We start from the raw sequence: 20,294 nt of genomic DNA, 5'->3' as shown, positions 1-20,294 counted from the left end.
TGCTCTTTAGGAAGGACATACATGAGTGAGACTTGGTAACAGTCTTGAACAGCTGAGATAGAGGTCGTGAGCCAGAGGTAGGTAGGAGAGAGGCATAGGATTGAGATGAGAGAGCACAGAAACCTTCACCACTTCACTTTCTAACTTATTCACTAAGCATGCACATTGCAGTCCAGTGCCAGAGCTCCTCTGTATTTCCAAAACCCACTTTCAAGCAGGCACTGGTTTTATTCTCCCCCTTTCCTCCCCTGCACCCCCATCCCAATTCATGTTCATAGTACTAGGTAAGGCAAGCTGGATTGAGATTTTTCTCTCAATAGAGAAGGAGTAGATACCATATCCAGGATGAATGTCCTTCTTCATTTCACTATTTCTATATAGTACATGCAAAATGCAATTGCAATGTACTAGAGTAACCTTGTTGGGAAAAGCAAGCCTCCAGAGACACCTGGGGTTTTCAATGGAAGTAAAAAGGGTCTGTCTTTGCCTTTATAGAATTATGCACTAAATTGAAAGCAGCACGTTTGGGTTTCTTTCCAGTACCGCGGGTGGAGCCAACACTTTTGCCCATTAGTGGCTGTCTGTAATATGGCATGCCACCCCCAAAGCTTGAAGGCCAGGAAGTTCTTCCCAGTTTTGCTATAGCCTTGAGGAAGCTCTGTCCCTTCCAACTGAGACTGATTAAAAATACAAAAAAAAAAAAAAAATCTTTCCCCACAATCCCTTTCTAGATGCTGTTTAAATGATACTGGCTTGCCTTCTTCAAACTTTGCTATCTGTTTTTTTTTTTTTCCCCTCTATGCATCTGTCAACTGCTTTTTTTTTTTCCATCACCCTGAGCCCCACTTCCTACATGAAGCTTTCTTTGTCCACCCACCTAGAGTTACGTCATCTTTCTGTTATGGTTCAGTAAGCATTTATATTGCCTTGTGTGTGGGGTGTGTGTGTGTGTGTGTGTGTGTGTATCCAATTGGAATGCAAACACTTTGAGGACAGAAACAAGGTCTTACAGTTCTGTCTCCTCACACTGAATGACAATACCTTTTATGTGTTCACTATGTTACTTTTTTAAAGGTGATAGTAATATAACCCATCAGATACTTAAATAATTCATGATTTTGTCTCATTAAAGCTGATCTAACCTGTTGAAACCAGTAAAAATTGTCAAATTTGTATAACTCAGTCTGTGGAGCATACTAAGACTTTAGTCGGTGAGGGGCAAAGAGGAGAAAGCAGGAGCAGATTGATATTGAAGCTAGAAAGCTGACCCAGCAGAAGAGCTGGCCGCTGTTACATTATCATTTTATGATAGCCCAAATTAGCATCTGTATCCATAGGAGTTTATCTGTCTGTGAGGACTATTACAAGAGTCCTTTGTGATCTCAAATTTAGTGTGCAACAGTGCCACATTTTTGGCTTTCAGTCCATTTGAGGATGAGGACCCTATTTGGGAACCAGAAGTACCTGAGAAAATTTCTAGCCCCTGGGAACACTGACAGACAAGAGACAGGCAGGGCACCTGCCAGTGGTCTGGGATCTAGGGCAGAAAGCCAGTGCCTACAGGATCTTGGAATGTTTATCTGAAAACCTAAGGATATGCCTATTGGCACTCGCTGGATTTTCACAGAAAGATGAGGGAAACTTACATCTTAGGGGATATATGAGTACCAGAACTAACATTAGACAGCAGATCTTAGGAGATCTTTCAGAAGCAAGACTAATTTTAGATCCCACCCCTGATGAGGCAAAAATCTCCTAATGTTCTTCCCAGTGTCAAGTTTTGAGCCCAAGGATATAGCAGGATTGAGACTGCAGATGAAGGGCCTTAGTACTTACATGTATCTTTAGACCCAACAGGACTGAGAAACATAAAGACTGATCATTTATCTTATGAATAGCTTAACAGACTAATATGATCAGTAGTTAGACTGCATTATGTCATATGTACATATAGATAGATAGATAGATAGATAGATAGATAGATAGATGCACCAAATCTTCTCAGTAAGATTATGTGCCCTATTTTTTTTAAGTCCTTTTTTTTCCCCCGAGATCGAGTCTTGGTCTGTCACCCAGGCTAGAGTGCAGTGGCACCATCTTGGCTCACTGTAACCTCTGCGCCCCGGGTTCAAGTGATTCTCCTGCCTCAGCCTTCCAAGTAGCTGAGATTACAGACATGTGCCACCATATCTGGCTAATGTTTATATTTTTAGTAGAGACGGGGTTTCACCATGTTGGCTAGGCTGGTCTCGAACTCTTGACTTCTTGATTCACCTGGCTCAGCCTCCCAAAGTGCTGGGATTACAGGTGTGAACCACCGTGCCTAGCTCTCAAAAAAGTCCAATTTTTAAATATTAATTGTTTTAATATTAATTAAGAAATATATACACACACAAAGAACCACATTTCTCTAACCTGTAGTTTCAAAAACAGGTCTAATAAAAGTCCAAAAGGGGTGATTTTCATGGGTTTAGAGAAAGATAATATTATTTTTCTTTTATATATGATGCTGTAATAAAGGCTGCAATAGAAATATGGTAAGTCTTCAGCAGGGCTTTCCTACCTAATACCTCTCCCACCACTTTTTTGTGCCACTCAGTCATTTTCTGTGTGTGTGTGTGTGTGTGTGTGTGTGTGTGTTGTTTGTTTTTTTGAGGCAGAGTCTCACTCTGTCACCCAGGCTGGAGTACAGTGGCACGATCTTGGCTCACTGCAACCTCTACCTCCAGGGTTCAAGCAATTCTCTCACCTCAGCCTCCTCAGTAGCTGGAATTACAGGTGCACGCCCCCATGCCCAGCTCTTTTTTGTATCTTTGGAAGAAATAGGATTTTACTATGTTGGCCAGGCTGGTCTTGAACTCCTGACCTCAAGTGATTCAGCTGCTTTGGACTCCCTACAGGTGTGAACCACAGCATCCTCATTTTAAATATTAAGGCCTGGTGTCTTAATATCTTATTAAAACACTAGAAACCTCAATATTCTGAAGTTGTTGTAATATATTATTGTAAAATATCTTAAATTTGTAACATATAAACTGAAAATAGAAGGGGAAATAGTACAAATTTTCTTTAAAAAACAGAACAAAAGGCAAACAACCCTAATGCTTTTCTGTTTATTTAATTTATCATTGTCTTCATCTGTTCATGCATGCTATATGTTAACATAGAACTTTTCCAACATTTTGAATTCCATTAATCTAAAATATAAAGCCCTATACCTGTGATATATTACTAATGCTAATAGATAAGATCACCCAATTATAAACTTCAGTTTACTCTTATTAATGCAGCAAATGAAGTCATGGAAGTGAGTGAGATCTCATTTTGGATAAGGTTCCATTTCTTGTTAAATGTTGTTATTTCAGTGTTGGGCATATATCATCATTGATATAACAATAACAGATGTCTTATTTGTGGATTCATCTCCTGTCTGCCTCACAGCAATGATTTTACTACTTGTGAAGGATTACAAAAAATTACTGGAGGATTTACAAGAGGTCTCTGCAGTATTTTTCTAGAAGCCAACTATAATATTGTTTTTCCATACCCATCAACCAACACAACTTAATCCTGATTCAAAAGAGCTGCATTACTCTTTCCTTAGCCTGTGTGATTATGGCTTCAGAATCCTTTTAATCAATAAAAGTTGGATTCGTTGCAATAGCAGATGTTAGATGAGGATGCAAAGAAGATGCCATCTTCCTGTTCTGCAAACATCAAAAATCATCTTTTGCAAGAGGAGCTAGCAAAGAGTTTTGCAGTGTATACCTATTAAGCCTTTGCCTTTTGAAGTTGTGGTTATACTTCTCATGATGGCAGTTCTCAAAGGATCTGGAACTTGTTTGTTTTCGGGTTAAATTGAAGTTTTTGTTGTTGTTTCTTATGAATTGGTTGAGGAGAAAGGCAACAGAAATTTTAGAAAAAAATCTCAGCACATTCTGATCACTTCTGCTGTTAATTGTCTACTTAAACCAGTGAAATGAGCCTTTAAACATCATGGTCCTGGGCTCAGTCACCAGGGTTGTGTCCTCAAATGCCAGCAGCAGCAAAGTGCTAGAGCTTCTTCCAGAGATAAGAGGCATGTCCCAGGTCAAGTACATGACAGAGGGGCTGTGAGTAACTTGTAGGAAAACCATTTATGGGCATTCTTAGTACTTTAGGAATTATTCACAAGACTTCATTTGACATTCACAAAAACATATTAGGGCAATAGACTGTTATTGTCTTCTTAGAGAGTGGAGACAGACACGGTGATTTTTCTTCTACAAGTTGGGCAGTGGGAACCTATGTCATATCTAATGCACTCTGTGTTGTTTTCAACAGCATATCAGGAGCTAGTCAAGGAAACATACTTGAGATCTTTCATGTAGAGACAATGTAATATAAGGAAAACAGCAGCTCAGTGGTGGAAGAGCCAAAGCAATTCAGCAGTTAACAACAGGAGGAAGCTCTACCACATCCAAGAGACAAGGAGAGGAGGTGTTGTTCCCAGAGCTCAGAAGCCAGGGCTGTCTAGAGGAGCCAAAACCCCAGAGGATTACCCGATGAGAACTGGGACCATGATGGAGCTAGAGCCACCAATGAAAGGTAGCCACTGCCCCAGAGGAACTTCCTGAGACAGCCTATGGGCGGATCGCACTGCCCCCGAGCCTACCTTAACAACCATGCCATTGGCTCAGAATTCATTTCCATCCACATTATCTCAGCAAAGCTCCATCTCCACTAATCAAATTATCTTACAGAAACTAAATACTACTCAAAGTTTTATCAGCATTTATACCCTAATATTATTATGTGTTATGAATATCTGCTATGGCAGTGTGCAGTCATACTAAGGAGACATCTTTGGAGATCTGACAGCTCAGATACCAAATAGTGTTTTTACTGGGGCTCTGATTACAAATTGTATGAAGTTTTGAGTGATCTGCTCATGAACTCTTTTTTTTCTTCTTCTTTTTTACTGACAAGGTCTCACTCTGCTGCCAACGTTGAAGTGCAGTGGCAAGATCATAGCTCACTGCAGGCTTGTACCCCTGGGATCAAGTGATTCTCCCACCTCAGTCTCAAGAGTAGCTAGGATCACAGGTGCAGTCGCCGCGCCTAGCTAATTTTCTTATTTTTTTTTTTTTTTGTAGAGATGAGTTCTCACTATGTTGCCGAGGCTGAGCTCTTCTTTATTGTTTGTGTTAGGTTTGTCTTGTTTTTACAGAACACCGAAATTTTCAGAATATATCATGTTATAATAGAAAGAATATATCATGTTATAATAGAAACACTCGTAAGTAAAAATATTATTTCATGTGGTTACGAAGCACTATAGTATGGGGAGAAGATCAATATAGATCATTTATTCATTCATGCAGCATTTATTAAATGTTCTTGGCAAATTCAAACATGAATCAGATATTAGGAGTACCCTCTCTCGAAAGAGTTTACAACCAGACGTGTTTTGTTTTGTGTTTTTGAGACAGGGTTTCATTCTGTCATCCAGGGTGGAGTGCAGTGGGGTGACCAGAGCTCACTGCATCCTCAAACTGTCAGGTTCAGCCATCCTCCTGCCTCAGTCTCCCAAGTAGCTGGGACTCGGGTGCATGTCACCACACCCAGCTATTTTTTTTTTTTTTAATTTCTAGTAGAGACGAGGTCTTGTTATGTTGCCCAGACTGGGGAACCCATTGTTAAACAAAGCAGTAAATGTTAGAAAGAAAACAGTAAATATTATATTACAAGTATTATCAGCATGATGAGAAAGTCTGGAGAAGGATAAGAATATTTTTGCCTGTAGGTGTCAGGAAAGACTTGAAGAGGAAGTGATATTACCATGCTTAAAAGGTAAGAGTTTGCCAAATAGTGAAGGTGAAAAGAAGCATCCCCAGGCAGTGGAAAAGCATGTATGAAGATCGTAATGAAGATAATTAACTACTGTAAGAGTTTGATCTGGGTGTTTAGGAATGGAGTCAGAAAGAAGCATCCACACAGAAAGCAGCAAGAACTGTAACTGGAGAAGTAAATTGATGCCCAGTTGCAAACTCCCTGTAGGCCCTTAGGAGTTTAGAGTTCATCCTGTGAACAGCTGGAATCCAGCCGAGGTCTTAAAGGAGAGAAGTAACTTGATGAGAATTGTTTTCAGAAAGATCATTTCGATGTCTATGTGAAGAATGGACTTGAGGAAAATAGATGCCAGGAAGATCAGATAGGAGGCTGTATTAATACTCTAAACAAAAGTGATGAGGGTCTAAGCCAGTGGTCGTGAGGAAGATAAAAAGGGACTTTAGCCAGAGGACACTTCTGACAGAGATCTGACAGGTCTGATGATCAATTGGACGTGGAAAATAAGGGACATAAGTCAAGGATGACTTAAAGAGTTCTAGCTGAGGCAACAGGGTGTATTGAAATGCCATTAGCTGAGGTATAGAATTCCATAAGGAAATGCAGGCTTGAGGATGAAAACAACTGAGGATGAGGTTAGCACCTCTATTTTCAAAATGTTGAGATGATTTCAGAAGTGGATGTGGGGCTTTAGATTCTGTAAGATAGTTATATCCGTTGAGGGGAAATCCACTGTGGAAGAACACTTAGCTATTTGGTTTGCATATTACAGCGAAATCATAGGTGGCCTAATTTCCTGATCTGTTCAATTAGTTTTACTTGGTTATGTCTATAAAGAGATCAAGCAAAAATCTATACTCTCAACATTTTAAAATATTACTAAAAGCGCAATGTATTTCTAATCCTAAAAGCATCTGTACAGTTTGGCAAGCATACAATACAGAGATTGAGAAAGAAACAGTAAAATTCAGGGTGGGAGTGCTGCATGTTATAACTGAGGACAGATGTAGTTTCGTGGAAATGCTTGTACGATACATAAAGAAGGCATCACACATCCTTGAATTAATAGGAATATATATTCTAATTAATTGACAGCAAGAGCTGTTGATAGAATGAAAGAATAGATCTCAAGCTCCCTAAGCAAGCACCCAGACACAGCCAAATAAATTGCTGAGACTGTCTTTATATAATATATGAGGCAGTGTTGCAATAATCAGCCTATGTTTTCCTGTATTCCATCCATTATTTAGGATTTGAGGCTGTTTTTTACACTTAAATTTTAGCATGCATAAAAGAAAAAGTCTGGAGATAGAGATTGGAACAAAGAGAAAAATAAAAATTCAGAAAGAACACTTTAATTCAGATCAAATGCCCACCACATTGTATAAAGAGTCTGTGACTTAAAAAAGAAAAAAAAAGCTATATCATAGGCACTTCTTCATTGTGATGCTTTTTCCAGAAGAAATGATGAGTGGTTCCAGGCCATCAACATTTTCGTGTGGGGGTTAGGATTAGAGACACAATTTTCTCAGTACTAAGTTAACATATTACCTTGCTTTATTAGTAGTATCTTCAAAAAACAAACGAACAGAAACCCTAGATGAACCATTTCAGATAATTTACCTACATACATGTTAAATCCCTAGGAAATATTTAAACAAGTCAAGTCAAAAAGGTAGAGAGGGAAGGGGTTTCCTGAAACCTGAGCTCTGGTTCAGACTCTTAACTTTCATTTATAACACTGTCTCATGAAGTAAAAAATTACTTCAGGCTGTTTGCTTAAAACGTTGCTTGTATGTTTATATTGTACTGATTTTTGCAACACAAATATTTTAATCCAGGCTATTCATACAAACCCTTTATTTTAAGATGCAATTGATTAGCTAGTATTGTGCAAAAAGAGAGAATAATTGTAAATTGCCCAAGTAGTCTATAAATATTCCCCTTAGGAGTGCCAAAATCGCAAGCCATAATACTATGATAGTGATGGAAACTTGAATAAACTTCTGTAAATTAAAATTTACTTCCTAACAATGTCTCCACCAAACCAATATTATCATTACCATTTACTAAGCAATTTATTTGGTGCCAGGCTCTGAGTTTAGGGGAAAGGACGTAAAGATAAATAAGATTCAATCTTTTCTCTCTAAAGTTAGTAGCTTAGAGAAGTTAAAAGTATTACCAGCTCTCTATAACAACAATTATAAATGCTATTACATACACAGATTCACATCTGTGTATAGCATGACAAGCACCCAACACAGTACCTGGCCCACAGGAAGTGTTCAATAAGTATTAATTATTACTATTAGTAAAGGTGTCATATAAATAGAAATTTAATAGAGAAATGGTGTTGGACACTGAATACTGTGCAATTCACACTCTATGGATGAAGTGAGAGTAGCCACAGAGCACCATCTCTTTGGGTACAGAGGAAGGCGCGTGAGTGCCATGCTGGTAGAAAACAAGTATGTAAATAAAATGATACAGAGTCAGAAAAATCTAGAAATCTAAAAGGACTGAAACTGGGTCAGGAGCTAAGAAAACCTCCAGGTAAAATAAACAGGTAGCATAATTCCCCATCGGAGTTCTTTTGGTTGCACAGCCAGTGTGGATGACTTTCTCAAGAGACACAGGAACAGCCCATGCTACGCTATTAGGTACTACAAGAGGGGCATGTGGAAGGAGGATAAGGCATTTCAGAACATCTGTAATGAGAATGGACTAGTACTATCAGAGCATGGCATTCATTACCTCTCTCACAAGCTACTCAGAATTGTGCGTGTTTTAACACAACAGAATTGCTCATAAATCTGTTGAATTCATAAGCATTTCAGTCCTGTTGTGGGAATTGGGAACTTGGAGTCTTTACGCTCCAGGACACTCAAACCACTCCTGAAAACTAACTCTGTTTGCAATTTTTAGCTCACTACATAACAAAAGATACAAGATTCCTCAGGATCCAAGAAAGCGATTCCCTGCTGGGATGCAAATAATTCATCCATTAACTTTATCTTCCTGTAGGTTTTCTAAAAGTGCATTTTAAAAATTACTGTTTGGTGGAGAATACTAAGCAAAACAGAAAAGGTTTGGGAGCTGGGACCCAAGGATGAAACACCTAAGGAGTATTCTATGCTCCTTTAATGCTTTGCAAAATTTTTGTGTTGTAGTGCACGTCGAAATGAATTCTGAATGTGAGTCACACAGTGGGAGGGCACTGCTGGCAGCTGGATCGGTTGGAGAGCTGCTCACTTATGAAAAATGCTGCAAGGAAAATTATGAATTTCCTGCTTGGCATTCACTTTAATTCAGCAATACTTTCCTTTAAAAATGTAAAATAGCAAGAATATGGTAAAGGAAGTGCATTTTTATTTGTTTATGACCTGAGAGTTTCTGCCTTGTTGAAAAGGCTAAAAGACCTAAAGGCAAAGGAAAATTTCCTCTCAGAGGGGAAGTGTTGTGGAAGAAAATAAAGGTTGAGTTAGGTATTCAGCAAGATTCAGTCACTCTCAGGGGAAATGTCCTTCATTTGGGGAGATTCTGAAACTCATTCAGGCTACCAGAGTACCGGTTAGCACATGGCACTTGTAATTCTCTAAATGGAACCCTGGTGGCCTCAAAGAATCAATGCTACCAAAGAGACAAACTTACCTATAGGGAGCAAATTAGATGCTAGCAGAATGTCTGATTGTTTTGCTATTTATATTTATAGAGTCAGTGAGTCAGTGAGTATTTATTGACCTCCCAGAGGTTGCACGGCTCTCTAATAAATGTTTGGGTGCTTATTATGGGTTAGACACAGTTTCCTGCCCTCAAGGAGATTTACAATCTAATCAAGACGATAGCTATCCTTTAAAATGGACACTTGTTAATAAATGCAACAAAAGGGAAGTTAGGAAGTTTGGACTGGAGATTTTGTTGACACTTTGGAAATGAGATATTAATAAATCAGAAACAAACCTCTAGAAGTAGAGGTTTGAGGGTTTTCTTGTTTGTTGCTTTTTTTGTCTTTGTTTTTTGTTTTGTTTTGTTCTTAAAGGCAGAGATATAACCAACAGAAAGAAGAGAATTATTTGAAACCTTCAGAAGAGCCTGGGTTGGAAGTTTTTTAGATTAAACAAAGAAAAAAATAATGTTAGCAGGAAATTAATCCTGTCTTGTGTGCAAGGCTAAAAGATACGATATTGCCTGAATTATATAAGAAAGAAAATAGACTTTGTGCATTGTATTGGCTGATAGAAGTTTTAAAGAAAAAAGGTATGGAGACCAGAGAGATGCGATAACTTTCCTCACCCATCATAAGGGTCATAGCCAACACTCTTGTGACAAAAGTCAGGTTAACAGTATGTATTAGTTCATTTCCACACTGCTGATAAAGACATACATGAGACTAGATAATTTATAAAGAAAAGGAGGTTTAGTGGACTCACAGTTCCACGTGGCTAGGGACCCCTCACAGTCACAGCGAGGGAAGAGCAAAGACACGTCTTACAGGCGAGAGAGAAAATGAAAGCCAAGTGAAAGGAGAAACCTCTTATAAAACCGTCAGATCTCCTGAAACTTATTCACTACCTCAAGAACAGTATGGGAGAAACCACCTCTATGATTCAATTATCTCCCACCAGGTCCCTCCCACAATACACAGGAATTATGGGAGCTACAATTGAAGATGAGATTTGGGTGGAAACACAACCAAACCACTTCAGAATAATAAAGCATAACAGATTTATTTATTCAAAGTTTTATGTAACACAGAAGGCTTAAGAAGTGAAAACTCAAAGACCCAAGGGAAAACTGTTCATTTTTATACTTAGATTCAATAAAGAATGGACAGCTATTTAGAAATGTGATTGGACCAAAAAAAGAATGAGAAGGGACACTCAGCAAGGCCTATCTGTTTAGATTCTTCTGGACCTCTGTGTTTGGTAAGGGAAGAACTACTTCTGAAACAAGGGTCTCATGATCTACTTTCAGACAAGTTAGGTCAGATGATTTCTTCATGGCCAGCTCTTCCACAGAAAGGCAAGGTATAGTTGGAGGAATGTTTCTAGGCCTTATAGCTGCTTTTGGGGGAAAAGGATGCGGTTTCTATGACCTGCCTTGGGGAAAAGAAATTCTAGTTTCTATGGCCTGCCTTAGGGGAGAGAGAGGAGCAGGAGAAAGAAGGGCAGGAGAAAGTCAGAAAAGACTTTGTTTCTTTTGTTCTTCTGATGTTCAAAGTACTCAGCATTCCGAAGACATGCTTTGGAATATCATTTTCTGAGCCCCAACAAATGCTATTACCTAGTAAAGAAGTCATTGAAGGTTAGTAACAACAATATGTGATCTAAGTAATCACAATACTAAGAAATGAACAATACTTTTTAGCCATGTGCAGTAAAGCTTTAAGTAAGAGGAGCTCAGGACTAAGAAGATGTGGACCAAAAACAGCCAATCATCTTGTATCCTGGTCTATGTAAAACTCTCTGGTAGGGCTAGAGAAGAACAGACAATGAGAAACAAAGGTGACTCTGCAGGGAATCTTTTGAAAGGGCAAAAATGTAGCTAATAAGCTCAGTTTCAGTCATATTTAGCTTGATAATGGCAACAGGAAATCTAGTGAGTGAGTGTAGTGAGGTCCAGGAGAAACCTGGGACCAAAAGGGAACTTGCTTTAAGAGGAGAATGAATGTGGGAATTTAATCTATAGATGAAAGTGTAATATTGGACGAAAACTCCAAGAGAATTTTTCCCATATGAAGGAAATGATAGCAAGGAGAGACGAATTACAGTTGCATTTGAGATGTTCTTCCAAAGATTTCTTTTCTGTAAAAAGACATAACTTCATTGAAGGTGTTTAATATTCAGTGAGCTTAAGAAGTTTTATCTAGGGTCCTGGTTGGAGTATCAGAGATTAAATGCTTCAATTAAGGATAATGGAAGATTTAGGGACATTTACCAAATGATTCCAGAGTCTCCCTGAAACTCTTCTTACCACAAAGTGGCCTTCCATGCTAAGCAGGGCCTCTTGCTACCTTGAATTCTACTGTTGTATCCATAATGCAGTCTCATGCTAGACCCATGGCTCTGCAAAGTGGTGTTACAGAAACCAAGCAACTCGAATCTTAGTTCTGTGGCATATCATCTTAAGTCTTAAGCCTCTTTGAGCATTCATTTCTTCAACTATAGAATAGAGTTTTATAATAGGTTCCACTTCAGAGGGATGTTGTGAATATTAAACAAGATACTACATAGCGCATGTCTGGTACGGAGTAAGTACTTGATAAATGTTAGCTATTACTCTAATATATACTTGGGTACATATATATAAATGTATATTAAATATGCTAGTAACTTACAATTGTTCATATTTTTCTCCTTTCTATAAATATCCTCTTCCAAATTTATGTCCTTCTTTAGAATCTATAGTAACTTCCATATTTTCAACAACAGCCACCCCACTCTGATTACTTTTATTATTTTTTCAAAATTATTACTGTGCCTTTTAAAGCGGCATTAATGATCACTCATTTCTACTTAATAGAGTTACATTTTTAAAGGACCAGGGATATGAAATCAAAAGGTGTAGGCCATCAGCTGTAGCTGTAAACTTGGACAAGTTTCTTAACCTCTAGGAATCAAAGTTTTCTGTTTTTATGAATAGAAATAATAGCAACAAGCATGTGCATCATCAGCATCACAGGATTATTATTCAAAGTAATTTACATTAAAAACAATGTATGTGTGTTAAGTACACTCTGAAGGAAGGGACCACCTAAACAGGTTTTGTGTGAGCAACAAGGCAGTTTTTTCACTTGGGTGAGATCGGGCTGAGTCTGAAACGAGAGTCAGCAGAGGGTGGTGGGATAGGAGCTGTTTTTATAGGTTGGGGGTAGGTAATGGAAAGTTACAGTTTAGGGCAGTTTTTTTGCAAGCCAGAGTGGGGTGGTGTCACAGGGTCCGATGTAACAAGGTTGACCTATCCGTTGAGGCAGGAACAGTGGTAGAATATTGCAAGATCAGTTAATCATGCCACAGGGTCCAGTGTCACAAGGTTGACTTATCAGTTGAGGCAGGAACAAGAGTAGAATGTCACAAGGTTAATCAGGCACTGCAGAAGCTAGCTATTCTTCTCCTTTTGTGGTTTTCTTGTTATCTCAGACTTTCTGGCTTCAGGAGGCCATCTGGAGGTATACATGTGGGTCACAGGGGGTGACCATGGCTTGATTATGGTGTAGTCCATGGTGCAGTCAGTTCAAAGAACCTTGCAATGTAAGAGCCGCAGCAATTTTTAAATTCTTGTTGTAAGCCATTCTTAGTGGCATGCTTATTACTGATTAGATGACGAACTTTGAGAACAGCACTGCATCTAGGACAGAATATTCATAATGTTAGCACTTAAGAAATGCTTTCTATGCATCTCAACAGAGAAGCTTGACAGCCACAGAAAGAATACAGACATGGACCAAGAGGGCTGAACCCTATCCCGTAGAATGATCTTTTCAAGCAGGGAGATACTAAGGGTAAGTAAGTGACCACATGCTGGAAAGACTCACTAGCAAGTGGTCCTGACTTCTTCCCATATGCTATGTTATGTTGACGGCAACAATGGAGTTTGAAGTTTTTGAACAAAGGAATGATTGATTTCTTGGTTTAAACTTGCCACCTAATTCCTAGTCCAATGCAGTGACTGCCTCTTTGTGATTGCCTTTTCACAAGCCTTAAATCAAACATACTTACATAGAGGCTCCTGAATTAGATGGTTCGCATATAATCTTCAGAGTGTGGAATTTTCGAGTTAGCATGTCATGTTACACAGGGCTCTAGAGGGCTTAAACTAGCTTTCTGGTTATTAATGGCGTAAATGGAGCTCTAGAGTTAAATATATAGAAGCATGAGCTGATACTAAGAAAGCAGTATTTTAGCAGAGTCCGAAGTCCTAGGAGTGACAATTTCTCCTGCAAACTGCCCATTTATTTCAAAAGCCTCTAACTCTGGTCCAGCTTTGTGTGCTCTACAACCATTCCATGTCTTCTGGTTCATCTTCTGGTTTCCTCTCACCAAAATCCAGCTCTGAATCTCTTTCCGTCTGTCATATACTTTCTTTATGGGTAATCAATCAATTGAACTGTTATTATTGACAGGTAAGAAAGAGCTTTAAAAGGCAAAAGATGCCAACTTCAAGAATAATAATGGTAACCAGAATAAAGCCAAACCAGATTATTCTTACCTTGAAACCAAATTCAAGTTCATTAAAAAATAGTAACAGTTTACTCATCCAAAAGTAAGTCACAAGCAATCTAAATAAATACCTAATTATTTCAAAGCACACGATGCTTCATGCCCAAGAACATGTTTTGAAACCAGCTTTCTTTATTTCTCTCTGTATAAACCATACATCAACTCTTTCTCCTCCCTGTTTAAAAGTCCGGATCCTCTATCCCCAAACCCACCCATGTTAGCATGTGGGCTCTTGCCCTTCCTCTCTCAAACTACTGGTGCACTCTCTCCTTTTCTATGTGAGTTAATATTTTCTGTTTTCTTCAGCTCTCTACTTAGCCTATCAACACCACAATCATCACAGACAAGTAAGAGAAAGGGGAGGCGAGAGGAAAAGGTTATGAACAGTCAGGTTTAAAAGGTTTACCTGTCACAAAAATTAAGATTTAAAACTTGAAAAATTCCCTGGGTTTGAAGCACTGTCTGAACTTGATAGCATATAAGTAATGAGCAAAAACATTTGAAACCCTCCTAAATATTTTGTACACCTGGATATGCCCCCCAGGAAATTCCTAGCAGTGACTGCTGCTTTAATTTTCCCCAAGTATGGCAGACAATAGTGAAGAATTCCTATCCATCCTCTCCCGTGAATTCAGTTTCAAAGCTGTTAGCACAACACTAGTATTTCAACATTCCTACGGCTTTACCATCTTTATGTTCATTTTAAATTAAGAAGTCTGAAGCAGATCTTATCAAATCCATGATATTGTTAAGAGCACTTCAAGGTCCTTTTAAAAACAAGAATTACTTACATCAACCTACTTTATTGCTTCATTTTCTGACTCTAAAGGACACAAAGTATACTAAAGCAATTTAACATGGCTGTAACCTACAATTTTAACTTACCCTGAGGGGCCATTTCACCTCTTGTTTTACTTTTCCAGACCAAATCAATAAAGGGAAGAATCAAGTAAAGACACATGTCATAACTGTATTAAAGGTCAATGAGGTTTAAACAAATTGGACTCTACTCATAAATAATTGGCTCGCAATTTGTACCAAGGTACAGGGTAAAATGCTATTCACCTGAAACATCTCTACAGTTTATTCTACCTATTGTTGGCACGTGAGGGAACCATAACTAAACATATGCTAGGGTCTGAAAGTCAGCTATCAACAAAGACTTTCTCTTAAGAAAGAAAGAGGTAATAATTCAGCAAGAAACATGCGCAGTCCACCTTGTTCATCACAAAAGGTGTTACAGTAAACTCTTGGTGCTCACAGACTTAACAGTGAGGGTCTGACTGACGGTTAGCAAGCCCAGAGATCTTCACCATCATAGAATTTGTAACTTTGCAGAGGCATGAGTTTAAATTTCGGGTGATACAAAGTCGGTGTAGAAAAATGGGCACAACTCCAAGGAAGGGATCCTCAACAGCTGTGCAGTATCTAAGTACGCCCTCAGCTTTCTCGTCCTCTACTTAATATCACATAGATTGTAGCTGCCACTAAGACTCTAAAAGGGTCTTGAAATTCCTCAGCTGGAATTCACTGCACTTGGGGAAATAATTTGGATGGTGTTAGTATTTGTACACTGGAAGAATTAAAAAAGGGACTCAGTGTTGGAACAGGAAGTATAGGGAAGCTAAATCAAGGAGCTCCTGGAGGCTTTTCTTGTCTTATAAGGCACAGGCATGAGTGGATGGCTCAATGGTGCTGTCTGTTCTCTTCTTAGTATCTTGAACAATAACCAGATGCCTAGATCTGTGACAGCCATCTTGCAACTGTAAAGTGACAGGCCAGAAATAAAAATCTAAAACGCTAAGTATGGTGGAGAGGAAATAGAAAGAGCTTGGGCCCTTTAAAAAACTGTTAAACTGCCTTCTATTTCCAGACTTACTTTGAGAGACAATTAAATGTCTCTATTGTGAAAAGCTGAGAGCATTCTTGTTGGTACAATGGTAAGCAATAGTGTCCTCAAGGAGTGTAATTGAATCAAGGAAATTATGCAAGAACCCAAATGACTTCAATGACTAGTAAAGAGGATGTATATATAAGCCACGTGAAAAGTGAAAACGAAGTGCTATGAAGACCTACTGTTGGGAGGGACCTTGTCTACCTGAGTTAAAGTGGGAAAGCAAAGGCCTGATGAGATCATGGTGAGAACCAGTTGAGGCAGGGAGGGGAGTTTTCCAGGAGATCTGCAAATATCTTCTGGCTTTGCCACTGCAAGCTGTACAGTCTTGAACATGTAGTTTGGACTCCTTAGAACTTTAATTCCTTTGGAGGGTTTCCATGGCTATTAGCAAACTTTGGGTAAAGAACCTAGACCAAGTAAGCAGTCCTGAAGTAGCTGCTATTATTATTATTATTATTATTATTATTATTATTATTTTTTATTGTATTTGGGCTCTGGTGTACATGTGCACGTCCTGCATCCTGCAGGATTGTTGCATAGGTACATACACGCCATGGTGGTTTGCTGTCTCCATTTCCCCCACCACCCCCCACCATCGCCTACGTCAGGCATTTCTCCTGGTGTTATCCCTCCCCATCCTCCCTACTCCCCCATGTTGTTCCGCCCTCCCCTCCCCTCCACCCCCCAACCTAGACCTGTGAGCATTGTTCCCTTCCCTGTGACCAAGTGTTCTCATTGTTCATCACCCGCCTGTGAGTGAAAACCTGCGGTGTTTGGTTTTCTGTTCTTGTGTCCGTTTGCTGACAATGATGGTTTCAGGTTCATCCATGTCTTTACAAAGGACATGAACTCATTATTGTTTTTTATGGCTGCATAGTATTCCATGGTGTAAATGTGCCACATTTCTTTTGTCCAGTCTATCATCAATGGGCATTTGGGTTGGTTCCAGGTCTTTGCTATTGTAAACAGTGCTGCAATGAACATTTGTGTGCAGGTGTCCTTATGATAGAATGATTTATAATCCTTTGGGTATATACCCAGTAATGGGATTGCTGGGTCAAATGGAATTTCTAGTTCTAGATCCTAGAGGAATCACCACACTGTCTTCCACAATGGTTGAACTAATTGACACTCCCACCAACAGTGTAAAAGTGTTTCTATTTCTCCACATCCTCTCCAGCATCTGCTGTCTCCAGATTTTTTAATGATCACCATTTTAACTGGTGTGAGATGGTATCTCAATGTGGTTTTGATTTGCATTTCTCTAATGACCAGTGGTGATGAGCGTTTTTTCATATGTTTGTTGGCCGCATATTTGTCTTCTTTTGAAAAGTGTCTGTTCATATCCTTTGCCCACTTTTGAATGGGTTTGTTTTTTTTCCTGTAAATCTGCTTTAGTTCTTTGTAGATTCTGGATATTAGCTCGTTGTCTGATGGGTAGATTGGGAAAATTTTTTCCTTTTCTGTTGGTTGCTGCTTTACTCTAATGATTGTTTCTTTTGCTGTGCAGAAACCCTTAAGTTTAATTAGGTCCCATTTGTCTATTTTGGCTTTTGTTGCCATTGCTTTTCGTGTTTTAGTCATGAAGTACTTGCATGTGCCTATGTCCTGAATGCTTTTGCCTAGGTTTTCTTCTAGGGTTTTTATGGTATTGGTTCTTAGGTTTAAGTCTTTAATCCATCTGGAGTTAATTTTTTTATAAGGTGTAAGGAAGGGGTCCAGTTTCAGCTTCCTGCATATGGCTAGCCAGTTTTCCCAACACCATTTACTAAACAGGGAATCCTTTCCCCATTGCTTCTTTTTGTCTGGTTTGTCAAAGATCAGATGGTTGTAGATGTGAGGTGTTAATCCTGAGGCCTCTGTTCTGTTCCGTTGGTCTATATCTCTGTTTTGGCACCAGTACCATGCTGTTTTGATTACTGTAGCCTTGTAGTATAGTTTGAAGTCAGGTAGTGTGATGCCTCCAGCTTTGTTCTTTTTGCTTAGGACTGTCTTGGCTATGCGGGTTCTCTTTTGATTCCATATGAAGTTTAAAGTGTTTTTTTCCAGGTCTGTGAAGAAGGTCAGTGGTAGCTTGATGGGGATAGCACTGAATCTATAAGTTACTTTGAGCAGTATGGCCATTTTCAAAATATTGATTCTTCCAAATCATGAGCATGGAATGTTTTTCCATCTGTTTAATCTCTTATTTCCTTGATCAATGGTTTGTAGCTCTTCTTGAAGAGATCTTTTACCTCCTTTGTTAGTTGTATTCCTAGGCATTTTATTCTCTTTGTAGCAATTGTAAATGTGAGTTTGCTCATGATTTGGCTCTCTGTTTGTCTTTTATTGGTGTGCAGGAATGCTTGTGATTTCTGCACATTGATTTTATATCCTGAGACTTTGCTGAAGTTGTTTATCAGCTTAAGGAGGTTTTGGCCTGAGATGATGAGGTTTTCTAAATATACAATCACATAGTCTGCAAATAGGGACAGTTTGACTTCTTCTTTTCCTAATCGAATCCCCTTTATTTCTTTTTCTTGCCTAATTGCTCTGGCTAGAACTTCCAATACTATATTGAATAGGAGTGGTGAGAGAGAGCATCCTTGTCTAATGCCAGTTTTTAAAGGGCATGTTTCTAATATTTGCTCATTCAATATGATATTCGCTGTAGGTTTGTCATAAATAGCTTTTATTGTTTTGAGATATGTTCCATCGATACCAAGTTTATTGAGAGTTCTTATCATAAAGGGCTGTTGAATTTTGTCGAAGTCTTTCTCTGCATCTATTGAGATAATCATGTGGTTTTCGTCTTTGGTTTTGTTTATGTGGTGAATCACATTTATAGATTTGCATATGTTGAACCAGCCTTGCATCCCCGGTATGAAGCCTACTTGATCCTGATGGATAAGCTTTTTGATGTGCTGTTGGATTTGGTTTGCCAGTATTTTATTGAAGATTTTTGCATCAATGTTCATGATGGATATTGGCCTGAAGTTTTCTTTGTGAGTTGTGTCTCTGCTAGATTTTGGTATCAGGATAATGTTGGTCTCATAGAAAGAGTTAGGCAGGATTCCCTCTTTTTGGATTGTTTGGAATAGCTTCAACAGGAATGATGCCAGCTCCTCTTTGTATTTCTGGTAGAATTCTGTTGTGAACCCATCTGGACCTGTACTTTTTTGGTTGGTAGGCTATTAATTGCTGCCTCAACTTCAGACCTTGTTATTGGTCTATTCAGGGTTTCAGTGTCTTCTTGGCTTAGTCTTGGGAGTGTGCAAGTGTCCAGGAATTTATCCATTTCTTCCAGGTTTACTGGTTTATGTGCATAGAGTTGTTTGTAGTAATCTCTGACAGTAGTTTGTATTTCCAAAGAATTGGTGGTGATCTCCCCTTTATCATTTTTTATTGCATCTATTTGATTCTTCTCTCTCTCTCTCTCTCTCTCTCTCTCTCTCTCTCTCTCTCTCATTCTCTCTCTCTTTTATTAGTCTAGCTAGTGGTCTATTTTGTTGATCTTTTAAAAAAATCAGCTCCTGGATTTATTGATTTTTGAAGGGTTTTTTTGTGTCTCTATGTCCTTCAGTTCTGCTCTGATCTTAGTTATTTCTTGTCTTCTGCTAGGTTTTGAGTTTTTTTGATCTTGCTCCTCTAGCTCTTTCAATTTTGACAATAGGGTGTCAATTTTAGATCTTTCCTTGCTTCTCATGTGGGCATTTATTGTTGTAAATTTCCCTCTAGACACTGCTTTAAATATGTCCCATAGGATCTGGTACATTGTATTTTCGTTCTCATTGATTTCAAAGAACATTTTTATTTCTGCCTTCATATCATTGTTTATCCATTCATCATTCAGAAGCAAGTTGTTTAGTTTCCATGTGATTGCGTGGTTTTGAGTGCTTTTCTTAATCCTGAGTTCTAATTTGATTGCACTGTGGTCTGAGAGAGTGTTTGTTGTGATTTCTGTTCTTCTGCATTTGCTGAGGAGTGATTTACTTCCAATTATGTGGTCAATTTTGGAGTAAGTGCAATGTGGTGCTGAGAAGAATGTGTATTCTGTGGATTTGGGGTGGAGTGTCCTGTAAATGTCTATTAGGTCCACTCAGTCCAACTCTGCATTCAAGTCCTTGATATCCTTGTTGACTTTCTGTCTTGTTGATCTGTCCAATATTGTCAGTGGAGTGTTAAAGTCTCCCACTATTATTGTGCAGGAGTACAAGTCTCTTTGTAGGTCTTTAAGAACTTGCTTTATGTATCTGGGTGCTCCTGCATTGGGTACATAAATATTTAGGATAGTTAGCTCTTCTTGTTGCACTGATGCTTTTACCACTGTATAATGCCCTTCTTTGTCTCTTTTGATCTTTGTTGGTTTA

The 20,294-nt window shown here is 38.7% G+C and overlaps 1 protein-coding gene across 8 annotated transcripts in view; it reads left to right on the top strand.

Annotated features, from left to right (window-relative positions):
* CDIN1 (CDAN1 interacting nuclease 1) overlaps nt 1-20,294 on the top strand; it is a 1,267,257-nt gene that overhangs the window by 990,157 nt on the left and 256,806 nt on the right. The window contains exon 14 of one of the 8 annotated variants that reach the window (XM_074394133.1): nt 13,236-13,330. The exons of 6 other annotated variants lie outside the window; for them this stretch is intronic. The gene's annotated coding sequence lies outside the window, so the exon portion shown is untranslated. Of the gene's footprint in view, nt 1-13,154; nt 13,331-20,294 lie in introns of those variants that run through there. One more of the 8 variants, XM_074394134.1, reaches the window with a different exon arrangement.

The sequence above is a fragment of the Saimiri boliviensis genome, chromosome 2 (assembly GCF_048565385.1).
Source record: "Saimiri boliviensis isolate mSaiBol1 chromosome 2, mSaiBol1.pri, whole genome shotgun sequence".
Lineage (NCBI taxonomy): Eukaryota > Metazoa > Chordata > Mammalia > Primates > Cebidae > Saimiri > Saimiri boliviensis.
The sequence above is the reverse complement of the archived record's forward strand: the minus strand, read 5'-3'. Positions and strand labels throughout refer to the sequence as shown.